This window comes from Vulpes lagopus, chromosome 4 (genome assembly GCF_018345385.1).
Source record: "Vulpes lagopus strain Blue_001 chromosome 4, ASM1834538v1, whole genome shotgun sequence".
Taxonomy (NCBI): domain Eukaryota; kingdom Metazoa; phylum Chordata; class Mammalia; order Carnivora; family Canidae; genus Vulpes; species Vulpes lagopus.
The window spans coordinates 46,816,121-46,828,302 of record NC_054827.1 but is presented as its reverse complement, the minus strand read 5'-3'; the positions used below and the strand labels follow the sequence as shown (position 1 = coordinate 46,828,302).

Below are 12,182 nucleotides of genomic sequence, written 5' to 3'. Positions count from 1 at the left end.
ATGTTTATATTCAAGTCTTTCTTCAAATTTGGGAGGTTTTCGGGCATTATTTCTTCAAATAATTTCTCTGCCTCCCTTCTTCTGGAACTTCTATAATGCACACTAATCCTCTAGAAGGTGTCCCCCACAGGTTCCTTGGCTTTGTTCATTTTTCTTCAATCTTTATTCTTTCCTTTCCTCACACTTGATCATTCCAATTATCTTTTCTAGTTCACTGATTCTTCTGTATGCTCAAATCTGCCTTTGAATCTCTCTAGCAAATTTTTCACTTAAGTTCTTCTACTTCTCAGCTCCAGAATTTCTTTGTGATGTGTCGATATTTCCACTTTGCCCATACATCATTTTCTTGACTTCCTCTGTGTCCTTTAGCTTTTTGAACATCTTTAAGGCAGTTTTTTCAAAGTCATTTTCTAGAAAATTTGCCATCTGGCCTTTGTCACTGGACATTTTCTGTTGTCTTTTTCTTTGAATACTTTCAAAGAAAGTATGTCATGCCTTCCTGTTTCCTTGTGTCTTGTGATTTTTTTTCCTAAAAACTTGGATGTTTGAATCTAATAATGTATTAAGCCTGGAAATCAGATTCTCCCCTTTCCCTAAGATTATCTTTTGGGGTTTTGGGGGGGCGGGGGTATTTGCCTTTGTTTTATTGTTATAAAGTGTCTCTGTACCAGACCTCAGCCTGAGGTGTAAACTTCATGTCTTCCCAGGTCTTTCTGAGGCTGAGCTTCTCCCTAGGCACGCACAATGACTTTCTAAATTCCCTTGTATATGTGGTCACTTTTGAATGACCTAGTCCTTAAATGTCTGAATCTCAAAATGAGGAAAAGAGATAAAGGGGGAGGGGAGTGCCAGCTCCTTAAATCTCCTGGAAGCCACTTCAGCTGTAGGGCAAAGGGCTTGAAACAATGGGAGAGGTGCACCAACGGAGCCTGCTCCTGTGTCTGTACTTCCAGAAGCAGCAAGCAGAAAACAGAGTCCTGATCTTTGGAGAACAGGGTCTTTATTCCTCACCTTGGCTCAACTAGATTTTTAGCTGCTCCTGGAACAAATGCATAACTGACTGTCATTGAGTTGAAGATGGGGGATAGGTAACCACTGCTGAAACTGACCAAAACTAACTGCATTTCCCCATTCAAGTCTTCTTCAGGAAGCTGCAAGTCTTTGAATAAACTACACAGAGTTCCAACATAATTAAATCAATCAGATTCTGCCAAGACAACTGTCTAAGCAGAAGACAGATTTCTGGTGCTTTCTACTCTTATCTTCCTCAAATCTCATCACTCTTTTTCTATCACTGAATTCCACTTACTAATGTTTCACTGAGGACTTCTGCATCTGAATTCATGAGCTATATTATTTTGCCATTTTCCTTTTTTGAATGGTCTTTGTATGGTTCTGGTATCAGTAGAATCCTGGCCTCATAAAATCAGTTGGGAAATCCCTCCTTTTCCTTTTTCTGTTAGATGTTTAGAATTTGCTCTGTAATATTTGGTGGAATTCTCCACTGAAAACATTTGATGCTTGTTTGGACATTTTAATATTAAAAATTCAATTTCTTTAATATTTACAGAACTATACAAATTATCTTTCATATTGGATGACTTCTAGAAATTAGTCCATTTGTCAAATTTATATATGTATAGTTGTATTTCCTTATTATACTTTTGATGTCTATGAGGTGATAGCTCATTTCATTCCTGATAATTTGCATCATCTTTTTTCTTTATTTTATCAAAGGTTTGCCAATACTGATTTTTTTTAAAGAACCATCTTTTATTTTTTCTATTGTTTTCATCTTTTTAATTTCACTGATTTCTTCTCATCTTCCTTCTGCACCTCTAGGTTTATCTTGTTCTTCTTTTTATAGGATCTTAAACTGAAAGGCTAGATTATTTTCCTGAGACTTTCCCTCTTTTCTAATATAAGAATTTGACACTATAAAATCTCCTGTTAACACTACATTTGCTATAGCCCACATATTTTGGTATGTTTTGCTTTCATTTTCATTCAGTTCAATAAATTGTTTTTATTATGCTTTGAGACATCGTCTTCTTTAACCCACAGATTAGTTAGCAAATTGTCATTTAGTTTCCAATTGTTCCAAGGTTTTCCTGTTATCTTTCTGTTACTGATTTCCAGTTTGATTCCATTGTGGTGAGAACATACACAGTACAATTTCAATTACTTTCAATATGTTGAAGCTTATTTTATGGCCCTATTGTGGTAAATAGTCTGTCCTGGTAAACTGTCCATGAGAACTTGAAAAGAATGCCTATTCTGCTGTTATTGTATTATGTGTGTTGGATCCTGTTGATTGATGGTACCTTGCTGATTTTCTGGGTAGTTTAATCAATTGGTGGAAGAGGGGTGTAGATGGCTCCAATATAATCATCGGTTAGTCTATTTCTCCTCTCAGTTCTATTTTTGCTTTACATATGTTGCAGCTCTGTTGTTTTGTGCAAACTTAGGATGGCTATGTCTGGATAGCCTGACCCTTTTTATCATTATGAAATGCTCCTCTTGGGATCCCTGGGTGGCGCAGCGGTTTAGCACCTGCCTTTAGCCCAGGGCGTGATCCTGGAGACCCGGGATCGAATCCCACGTCGGGCTCCCGGTGCATGGAGCCTGCTTCTCCCTCTGCCTGTGTCTCTGCCTCTCTCTCTGTGTGACTATCATAAATAAATAAATAAAAAATTTTAAAAAAGTTAAAAAACAAAAAAATGAAATGCTCCTCTTCTGTTCCTGTAATTTTCTTTGCTCTGGCATCTACCTGACATTAATACTACTGCCTTCTTATTATTAGTGTCTGTATTGCATATCTTTTTCCACCTTTTCACTTTCAACCTACCTATACCATTACTTTTGAACTGAGTTTTCTTATGGGAACTATATATTTTTATCCACTCTGCCCCTCTCTTTTAATTGGCATATTTTTACATTTAATGTAATTATCGACATACTTGGACTTCTGTGGAGTTTTTGTTTCATTTTGTTTTGTTTCTTTCCTCTGTTCTTCATTTGTCTGTTTTCTTTTTCTGCCTTCCTTGTACCCTTCATTAGAATTCCATTTTGTTCTATCAGTAGTGCTTTTGAAGTTATCTCTTTCAATAAATATTTAGTGATTGCTCTCTAGGTTTTATATTACATACACATAACTTTTCACAGCACTCTGATTTTGACATTTTACCAGTTCCCATGAAATGTTAAAAAAAAAAAAAAAATCCAATCCTTTAAGTTCCTTTACCCTCTGTCATTTAAAAGTCAGTTGTCGGGATCCCTGGGTGGCGCAGCGGTTTAGCTCCTGCCTTTGGCCCAGGGCACGATCCTGGAGACCCGGGATCGAATCCCACATCGGGCTCCCGGTGCATGGAGCCTGCTTCTCCCTCTGCCTGTGTCTCTGTCTCTCTCTCTGTAACTATCATACATAAATAAATAAAAAAAAAAAAATTAAAAAAAAAAACCACCATTTAATTAATAAATAAATAAATAAATAAATAAATAAATGTCAGTTGTCCTAAAGATTCCCCCTGCATGCTTTGAGATCCATATCAGACAATGTTACAATTTTTGCCTGAAGCATCAAATATAGTTTAGAAAACTTAACAAGAGAAAAAAATCCATTTTGTCTCTATTGTTCTAGATCCCTTCCTGATGTTTCAAAATTCCCGCTGTTATTTCCTTTCCAACTGAAAGAGCTCCTTTAGCTTTTTCTTTTTTTCTTTTCTTTTTTTTTATGGGTAGATCTGCTGGTGACAAATCTTCGCTTTCCTTCATCGGAGATAGTCTTGGTTTCTACTTTATTCCAGAAGAAAATTTTCACTAGAGAATTCTGAGTTACAGTTGTTTTCACACTTGAAAATGCCATGCCACTTTCTTCTGGCCTCCTTGTTTCTGGTAATAATTCTGCTGTAATTTGGATTGTTTTCCACATATTCTTTTCTTTCTTTCTTTCCTTTTTTTTTTTTTTTTTTTCCCAGAAAGATCCTTTTATTGGGGTAGACACTAGTCCATGATAAAATGACTTAAGAGAAAGATCCAGAAATGCCGACTTCTCCCCCTGGCTCACATTCAGAGCAAAGCCAGGAGACTTTAAGGCCCGGACTGGAGAGTAGGAGCAGGGAGAGGGGCTCCCATCCATGCTGCTGGGCCACATCAAGGCCCGGGCTCTAGACCCCTGCAGACACGCTCTGCTTTTTCTGGAGGAGAACTGGGGTATGAGGGGAGGGGTAAAGGGGTTCTGAATAACAATGTTTTTTAAAAAGTATCTACCAACATCACACACCTGGGTCTGACATCCCCTTTAACCATCGCTTGGTACATTTTTACAGCATAAATAAAAACTCAAGGGAAATAAATACATGGCTCCTATGAGGTTGGAAGTGGTATGGATGGTCGTGTGGGTGGGCAGGTGGGTACAGGGTGGGGGGCGCTTACACAAGGTGGGCGGGCGAGGAGCAGACAAGACAGGAGGTGCCAGTGAGCAGTAAGAGTCTTAAGTGTCCTTGTGCACGTGTGGGCTGTCTGTCGGTGCAACCTTCGGTGGGGGAGTGCAGAGCTCTTACCCTCAAAGTCCATGTGCTCCTGGTCTCTCTTCTTGGCCACGTTCTTTTTGTCCCATTGCTAATGTAGGTGGCCTAAAAGGATGTTTGTCTTTGCTGTCCCGATGATCTGTTCAGATGGGTACTCCCAGGTGGGCAGGTAGACTGAAGGACGCCGGTTCAAAGCTTTGCACAGAGTCAGCATAAAATCGACTAAAATTGGTTTTGCTGTAGACAAGCAGTCCTTTCAAAAAATCTATCTTTTGTTTCCTGCGTCACTGTCTCAGCCCCCACCACAGCCGCCTTCTTAGACACTACCGCACAGTAACATATATTATTTTTTCAAGATATTTTGTCTTTGGTTTTCAGAATTTTGACTATGATGCATCTTGGCATAGTCTTTATTGAGGTATATCGTATTTGGGATTAATTTAGTTCCTTGAATCTTTAGGTTTATGTCTTGCCAATTTGGGGGATCTTCTTTTTTTCCAGCTGTTTATTCAAATACTTTTTCAGCTCCAACTTCTTTCTTGTCACTCTTGGGGACTCAGATGAAATGCAATGTTAGATCATTTGTCCCACAGGTCCCTGGGGCTCCATTTTTCCCCCAATCTATTTTTTTTCATTGTTGCTGTTAGTTAATTTCTATTGTTTAATCTTTAATTTCACCGATCCTTTCCTCTATCATCTCCATTCCACTGTTGAGTCTATCTAGTGAGTTTATTATTTCCTTTATTGTATTTTTCCATTCAAAAATTTCCATTTGTTCATTATGTTTTGTATTTCTTTGCTAAGACTTTATAGTTTTTTTGTTTCAAGCATTTTCCTAATTGTTCCTCAAAGTACATTTATGATGCCTGCTTTAAAATCTGTCAGATACCTGGGATCCCTGGGTGGCGCAACAGTTTAGCGCCTGCCTTTGGCCCGGGGCGCGATCCTAGAGACCCGGGATTGAATCCCATGTCGGGCTCCCGGTGCATGGAGCCTGCTTCTCCCTCTGCCTGTGTCTCTGCCTCTCTCTCTGTGTGTGACTATCATAAATAAATAGAAATTTTAAAAAATAAAAACAAAAAAATAAATAAAATCTGTCAGATACCTTCACCCTCTGTGGCATTTCTGCTTTGGAATCTGATAATTGTCTTATCTTACTCATTGAGATAATCCTGGTTCTTGCTATGATGAGTGATTTTCAAATGTACCCTGGACATTTTAGGAATCCTGTTATGAGACTCTGGGTCCTATTTAAATCTTGCATTTCCAGCCTCCTCTAACATTACTGAAGCAAAAGAAGGAAGACCTTACCTTATTACAGCCAAGTGAAGATGAAAGTTCACCCTTCTGGCTGCAAGAATGTGATGGTTAATTTTGTATGTCAAAAAAAAAAAAAAAAATTGTATGTCAACTTGACTGGGCTACAAGATGCCCAGGTAGCTGGTTAAAGATTATTTCTGTGATCCTGGAGACCCGGGATGGAGTCCCACGTCGGGCTCCCTGGTTGGAGCCTGCTTCTCACTCTGCCTGTGTCTCTGCCTCTCTGTGTCTCTCATGAGTAAATAAATAAAATCTTTAAAAAAAAAAAAAAAGATTATTTCTGCATGCGTTTATAAGGGTGTTTCCAGAGGAGATTAGTCTTTGAATGGATGGACTGAATAAAACAGATGATCCTCCCCAGTGTGCATGGTAATATATCCAATCTGTTGAGGGCCTGAACAGAACAAAAAAGTAGAGGAAAGTTAAATTGGCTTTCTGCCTAAATGCTTGTACTAAGGCATCAATCTTCTACATTCAGTGCTCCTGGTTCTAAGGCCTTCAGACTGAAATCCACACCATCAGTTCTCCAGCACTCAGACCTTCAAATCACACCAGCAGCTCTCCTGGGTATGGGAAATCATGGAAATCATGGGATTTCCCAGCCTGCATAACCCCATAAGCCAGCATCTTATAATAAATATATCTCCCTTTTCCCACTCCTACCCCAATTTCTCTAGAAAACACCAATCCAGAGGGTGAGGAATGAGGAATGCCTTAAAACTGCTCCCCATGTGGCCTTCACAGACCTGTGAGAGAGAAAAGGTCTCGTCACTGGGGGACAATCCCAGCTCCTCCGGGCCTTCTCGGACATCACCCCAGGAAGGAAAGAGGATTGCCTCTTTACAACATGGCTATCATCAAAGGCCAGTCTCCCCACCTAACCTTTGCTAATGTGGATGGGGCCCCATTTTGTTCCATGGTGTTTGGCTATAGTAAAGCAGTTATTGACTATGAGTTTTCTGACTTGCTAAATTGCCCCTTTTCTGGTCCTTGGGTGAAAGAGAACAGGCTTCTGTTGGGGCTTCCCCATCCCACCTGACTATTATTGGTATTTCCAGGTTGTTGGGTTCCCCAGCACCAAATCCGGGATATATTGAGCAAAGAGAACTCACCGTCATGTCATTTTCAGATCCCAAGATCCCTTCCCAAATCTGCCATCTTCTCTCCACATTTCAGAGTTTTCTTACGGTTTGATAAAGCCCAATTTAATGATTTTTTTTTTTTTCTTTTTATAGCTCATACCTAAGTTATAGTTAAAACCTTTGTTAAACCCAAGGTCACAAAGATTTTCTGGCTTTTTTCTAGAAGTTTTATAGTTATTTTTTTTTATATTTAATTTATCTATTCATGAGAGAGAGAGAAAAAGAGGCAGACACAGGCAGAGGGAGAAGCAGGCTCCCTGCAGGGAGCCCGATGTGGGATTCGTTCCCAGGACTCTGGGATCATGCCCTGAGCCGAAGGCAGGCACTCAACCACTGAGCCACCCAGGCACCCCAAGTTTTATGGTTCTAATTTAATAATTAGGTTTATGGTCCATTTTTATGTGAGGTAAAGTTGAGGTTATTCTTTACGCATATGGCTACCTAATTGTTCCACAGCCATTCTCCATTGAATTGGTCTGGTGCACATCTTAGTTCGTTCTGTTGCCATAACAGAGTACCATAGACTGGGGAGCTTATAAACAACAGATTTATTTCTCACAGTTCCAGAGGTTGCGAAGTCCAAGATGATGGCACCAGCAGATTCAGTATCTGCTAGAATCCACTCCCTAATTTATAGATGACTGGGTTTTTGTGGGGGTCCTGGGATCACAACTTGAGCCAAAGGCAGACACTTAACCCACTGAGCCACCCAGGCGCCCCAGCTAGGACTTTGATTTTGATTGCACTGAATATACTAACTTAGGAACAACTGGTATCTGAACAACATTAAGTCTTCCAACTCATGAACACAGTCTATCTTGCCATTACTTTGATCTTTAATTTCTCTGAGCAATGTTTGGTAGTTTTCAGTGTAAAAGTCTTCCAAATCTCTTCTCGATTTTATTTAGAAGCATTTAATGTATATGGCATTAAAAGGTTTTTTCAATTTCTGATCGTTTGTTCCTAGCACTTAGAAATACAATTAATGTCTTTATATGATTTTGCATCCATAACAGATGAAGTGTTAATATTAACAGTTCTGTAAACTGTAAAAATAGTTCTGTAAAGTGCTAATAGAAGCTTTTTGTAATCTCCCTCAGATTTCCTATACAGACAAGCATGTCTTCTGTGAATACAAACATTTATTTCCACTGTCTGCATTTTTTTAAAGATTTTATTTATTTACTCATGAGAGACACACAGAGAGAGACAGAGACATAGGCAAAGGTTGAGAAGCAGACACCCCACAGGGAACCCGACATGGGACTCAATCCCAAACCTCGGGATCATGCCCTGAGCCAAAGGCAGATGCTCAACCACTGTGCTACCCAGGTGTCCCCAATGTCTGCATTTTATTTCTTTTCCTCCTTTATAGAAATGGCTAGAACATCCAGTACAACATTGGATAGTAGTGAGGTTATAGGATGATCTTGGGGGAGGAGGGTCCTGGACCAAGGGGCTTAGTTTTTCACTAGCTGTTGCCAAAAGGCCTCTCTCAGTTCCTTCGCACAGGGGCCTGTCCATAGGGCACCGCACAATATGGCAGCTGACTTCCGTCAGAGTGAGGAAGCAAGGAAGCAAGAGGAGACAGCAAGAGAGGTTGCCCAAGATGGAAACCAGTCTTTTTTTTTTTTTTTTTTTTTTAATTTTTTTTATTATTATTTATTTATGATAGTCATACAGAGAGAGAGAGAGAGAGAGGCAGAGACACAGGCAGAGGGAGAAGCAGGCTCCATGCACCGGGAGCCCGACGTGGGATTCGATCCCGGGTCTCCAGGATCGCGCCCTGGGCCAAAGGCAGGCGCCAAACCGCTGCGCCACCCAGGGATCCCTTTTTTTTTTTTTTTTTTTTTTTTTAAATTTTCCAGTCTTTTTTTTTACCCTAATCTCAGAAATGACATCCCATCACCTTTCCTGTTCATTAGAAACATCACTAAATCCGGCTCACACTCAAGGAGAGGAGATTACACACGGGCCTGAATACCAGGAGGTGGGACTTGTTAGGGGCCATTTACCAACTCCCTACAACAAGCTCTCAATGGCCAAATCAGGGACATTTTGAGCAACATAATGACACTAACGGGTGAAGCCAATAGAATAAAAATCTATGAGTCCATACTGATATAAACAAAAATCTAAAAACATAAATTTAAACACTGGGGACAAAAGGGGTGCCTGGCTGGCTCAGTCAGTGAAGCATACAACTCTTGATCTCAGGGTCATGAGTTTAAGCCCCATGCTGGGTGTAGGAATTACTTTAAAATTTAAAAAAGCATTTAGAAAATAATAAGTAAATAAATAGTAAAACCGGAGGAGAAAAGACAGCTCTTCCTTACAGCAGCATTCCACTTAGTAAACGTAGAAAGAGAACTAGAAATAAAAGCATAGGTAAACACCACAATAATAACTGCTGTAGGCAAGACTGTAATCTAAAATTAGTGGATGGAAGTAGGTAAATAAACTTCCACACAGTCTCAGCATTTCTCCCCACAAACTACTTGTTAATTTAAAAAGAAAAAAAATTAACTTTAGTTAAAATATCAGCCTAACAAACTGATCAGACTTAAATTAGTAGTAACACTTATCAATGTCATGTACCCTCTGATGTAACACACTGAGGACACAGCATCACTTCTTCAGTAGTCTTTCCAGAAATGTATAACCTGAATCTTACCAATCAGAAAATCCAAACTGAGGGACATTCTACAAAATAACTTTACTATAGTTTTCAAAAATAAGAAGGTCATCAGAAGACAAAAATAGACTAGAATTTCTGCAGAAGGTTAGGAGACAGAATAAACAAATGTCATGTTGCATTTATCCTATCAAACAATATTAGACAAGAGATGAAATTTGAATGAAGTCTGTAAATCAGCTAATTGTTCTGTACAGATGTTAATTTTCTGGATTCGCTAACTGTATTAGAATAATATTAGTTATGTAATATGCTAACATTAAGGGAAGCTGGATGCTTATACAAGAACTGTGTATTGTTGTTACTGTATTTTAAGCAGCTTTACAGACCTACAATTCACCACCCACCTACATATAATTTATATACATTCTAGCAATCACTCTCTATTCCCCCTCCCTCAACCCTGAGCAACCACTAATCTGCTTTCTCTACAGAGCTGTCTGTTCTGGACACTTGATGTAGTGGCACCGTCCAGTAGGTAGTCTCTTGTGAATGGTCTCTTTCATTTACCACGTTTCCAAGGTTCATCCATTGTTGTCTTGAATTGTATCTCCCCACAAAAGATGGAAGTCCTAACCCCAGTTCCTGTGAATGTGACTTATTTGAAAATTGGGTCTCTGCAGATGTCAAGGTATGATGAGGTCTGTAGAGTGGGCCCTAAGCTAATGGACTCCTAGGAAGGAAAAATTTGGACACAGAGACTCAGGTAGAGGGAAGACAATGTGAAGACACAGGAGAATACCACCTTGAGGCCAAGAATGCCTGAGGCTACCAGAAGCTAGAGGAGTCCTAAGAAGGAACCAATCCTGCCAATGCCTTGGTTTTAGACTCCTTGCCTCCAAAACTGTGAGACAATAAATTCTGTTCAGCTGCCCAGTTTGTGGTGCTTTGTCACAGCAACCCTGGCAATCTAATATACCCACGTTGTAGCACACAACAGTACTTCATTCCTTTTTATTGCCAAAAGTATTCCGTAGTGTGGATGTATCACATTTTGTTTATCCCTTCAACATTTGGGTTGTTTTGACCTTTGGGCTAGTGTGAACAATGCTATTACAAACATCTGTGTAACAGTTTCTACGTGGGCATTACTTATTTCCTTTAATTCATCCTGCATATACACCTCAGAAAAGAATTGCTAGATCATAATTCTATGTTTAACTTTTTAAGGAATTGCCAAACTGTTTTCCGAAGCAGTAGCACCAGCTTACACTCCTACCAGGATGGTAGGAGGGTTCCAACCTCTCCACATCCTCTCCAACATTTGTTCCTGTCTGTTCTTTTGACCAGAGCCATCCTAGAGGGTGTGAAAGTGCTATCTCACTGCAGCTGCAACTCTACATTTCTCTCATGATACACAGCTTTTTTTGCTGTACATGCCTATCGGTCATTTCTTTATTTTCAAGGAAATGTGTATTCCAATCCTTTGCCCAGTCTCTCGTTCATCTTTTTTATAGAGTTATAAGAGTTCTTACATGTTCTGAATACTAGACCCTGATCGAATATGAGCTTCAAAAATATTTTCTCTTATTCTGTGGGTTGCCTTTTTGCTTTCTGATGATGCTATTTGCGATAAAAAAGTTTTAGATTTTTATGAAGCCCAACTTATCCATTAAGTCTTTCACTACATTTGCAACACCTGTGCACATCGAAGGCTGTACAAGACAGAAAACGATCAAAATAAAAAGACCATGCACAAAATAGTAAAATAAAAAACTATGTGTACAAATTTATGTAAAGCGTCTAAAATCCTGTGCACCACATTACCAACAAGGGGTAGACATGGATTTCTCTGCATCTGCTACTCGACACAACTGTTTCTTTTCTTTTTCCCAATTATACAAAGTGATGTAAATCCTCTGCTGAAATTTCGGCATTGAGATCATGAGCAAACTCACCATTCGGACAGGTCGTGGACGTTCTGGTCTTACACAAATGTGTGACTAGGAACCCTCAGGACCGTGTGGTCGGTGGGATGAGCCGGAGAGGGCCGCTGCGGGGCGCCGGGTGACGGCTCTGCTCCAGGGCAGGGACGGGGGCACGAAGGTCGCGGGGCGCTGCGGGGCCGCGGACGGCCGGCCGGGCTGGAGCACGCTGGATTCCGGAGCGCCCCGGCCGGCGGCGGATGCCGTGGGGCGTCCGGGAGGAGCTCCGGGAAGGGTGCGCGCTGCTGGGGGCCACGCCCCCGAGAGGCCGCTCGCAGGTGGAGCCCCGCCTGCAGGAGCGAAGCTGGGGGCCCGGGGGCCGTCCGCATCCCCCGCCCCGGGGGCTCCAGGCCCTGTGCCCCCAGGCCCACGGCCGCCGGCGAGCGCGCGGGCCGCAGTAACTACAGAGCACAGCCGAGAAGCACGGCCCTCGGGGCTGCCCCACGCGGCGGACGGAGCCCCCCCGGCCGCTGCCCCCCCGCAGGTCGCGCCCCGCTCGTCGGCCCCGGCCCCACGGTGCCCCGCGCCGCGCACGCGCACTAGGCCACTCCGCAGGCGGACACCCTGAAAG

At 41.3% G+C, this 12,182-nt stretch overlaps 1 protein-coding gene and 1 pseudogene across 3 annotated transcripts in view; both read right to left on the bottom strand.

The window, feature by feature from the left end:
• The window catches only part of LOC121490175 (up-regulator of cell proliferation), a 51,351-nt gene extending 39,169 nt beyond the window's left edge, over positions 1-12,182 (bottom strand). For all 3 annotated transcript variants that reach the window (XM_041753901.1, XM_041753902.1, XM_041753906.1), the window contains exon 1: positions 11,585-12,182. The gene's annotated coding sequence lies outside the window, so the exon portion shown is untranslated. The remainder of the gene's footprint in view (positions 1-11,584) is intronic.
• On the bottom strand, positions 3,390-6,967 carry LOC121488723 (annotated as a pseudogene).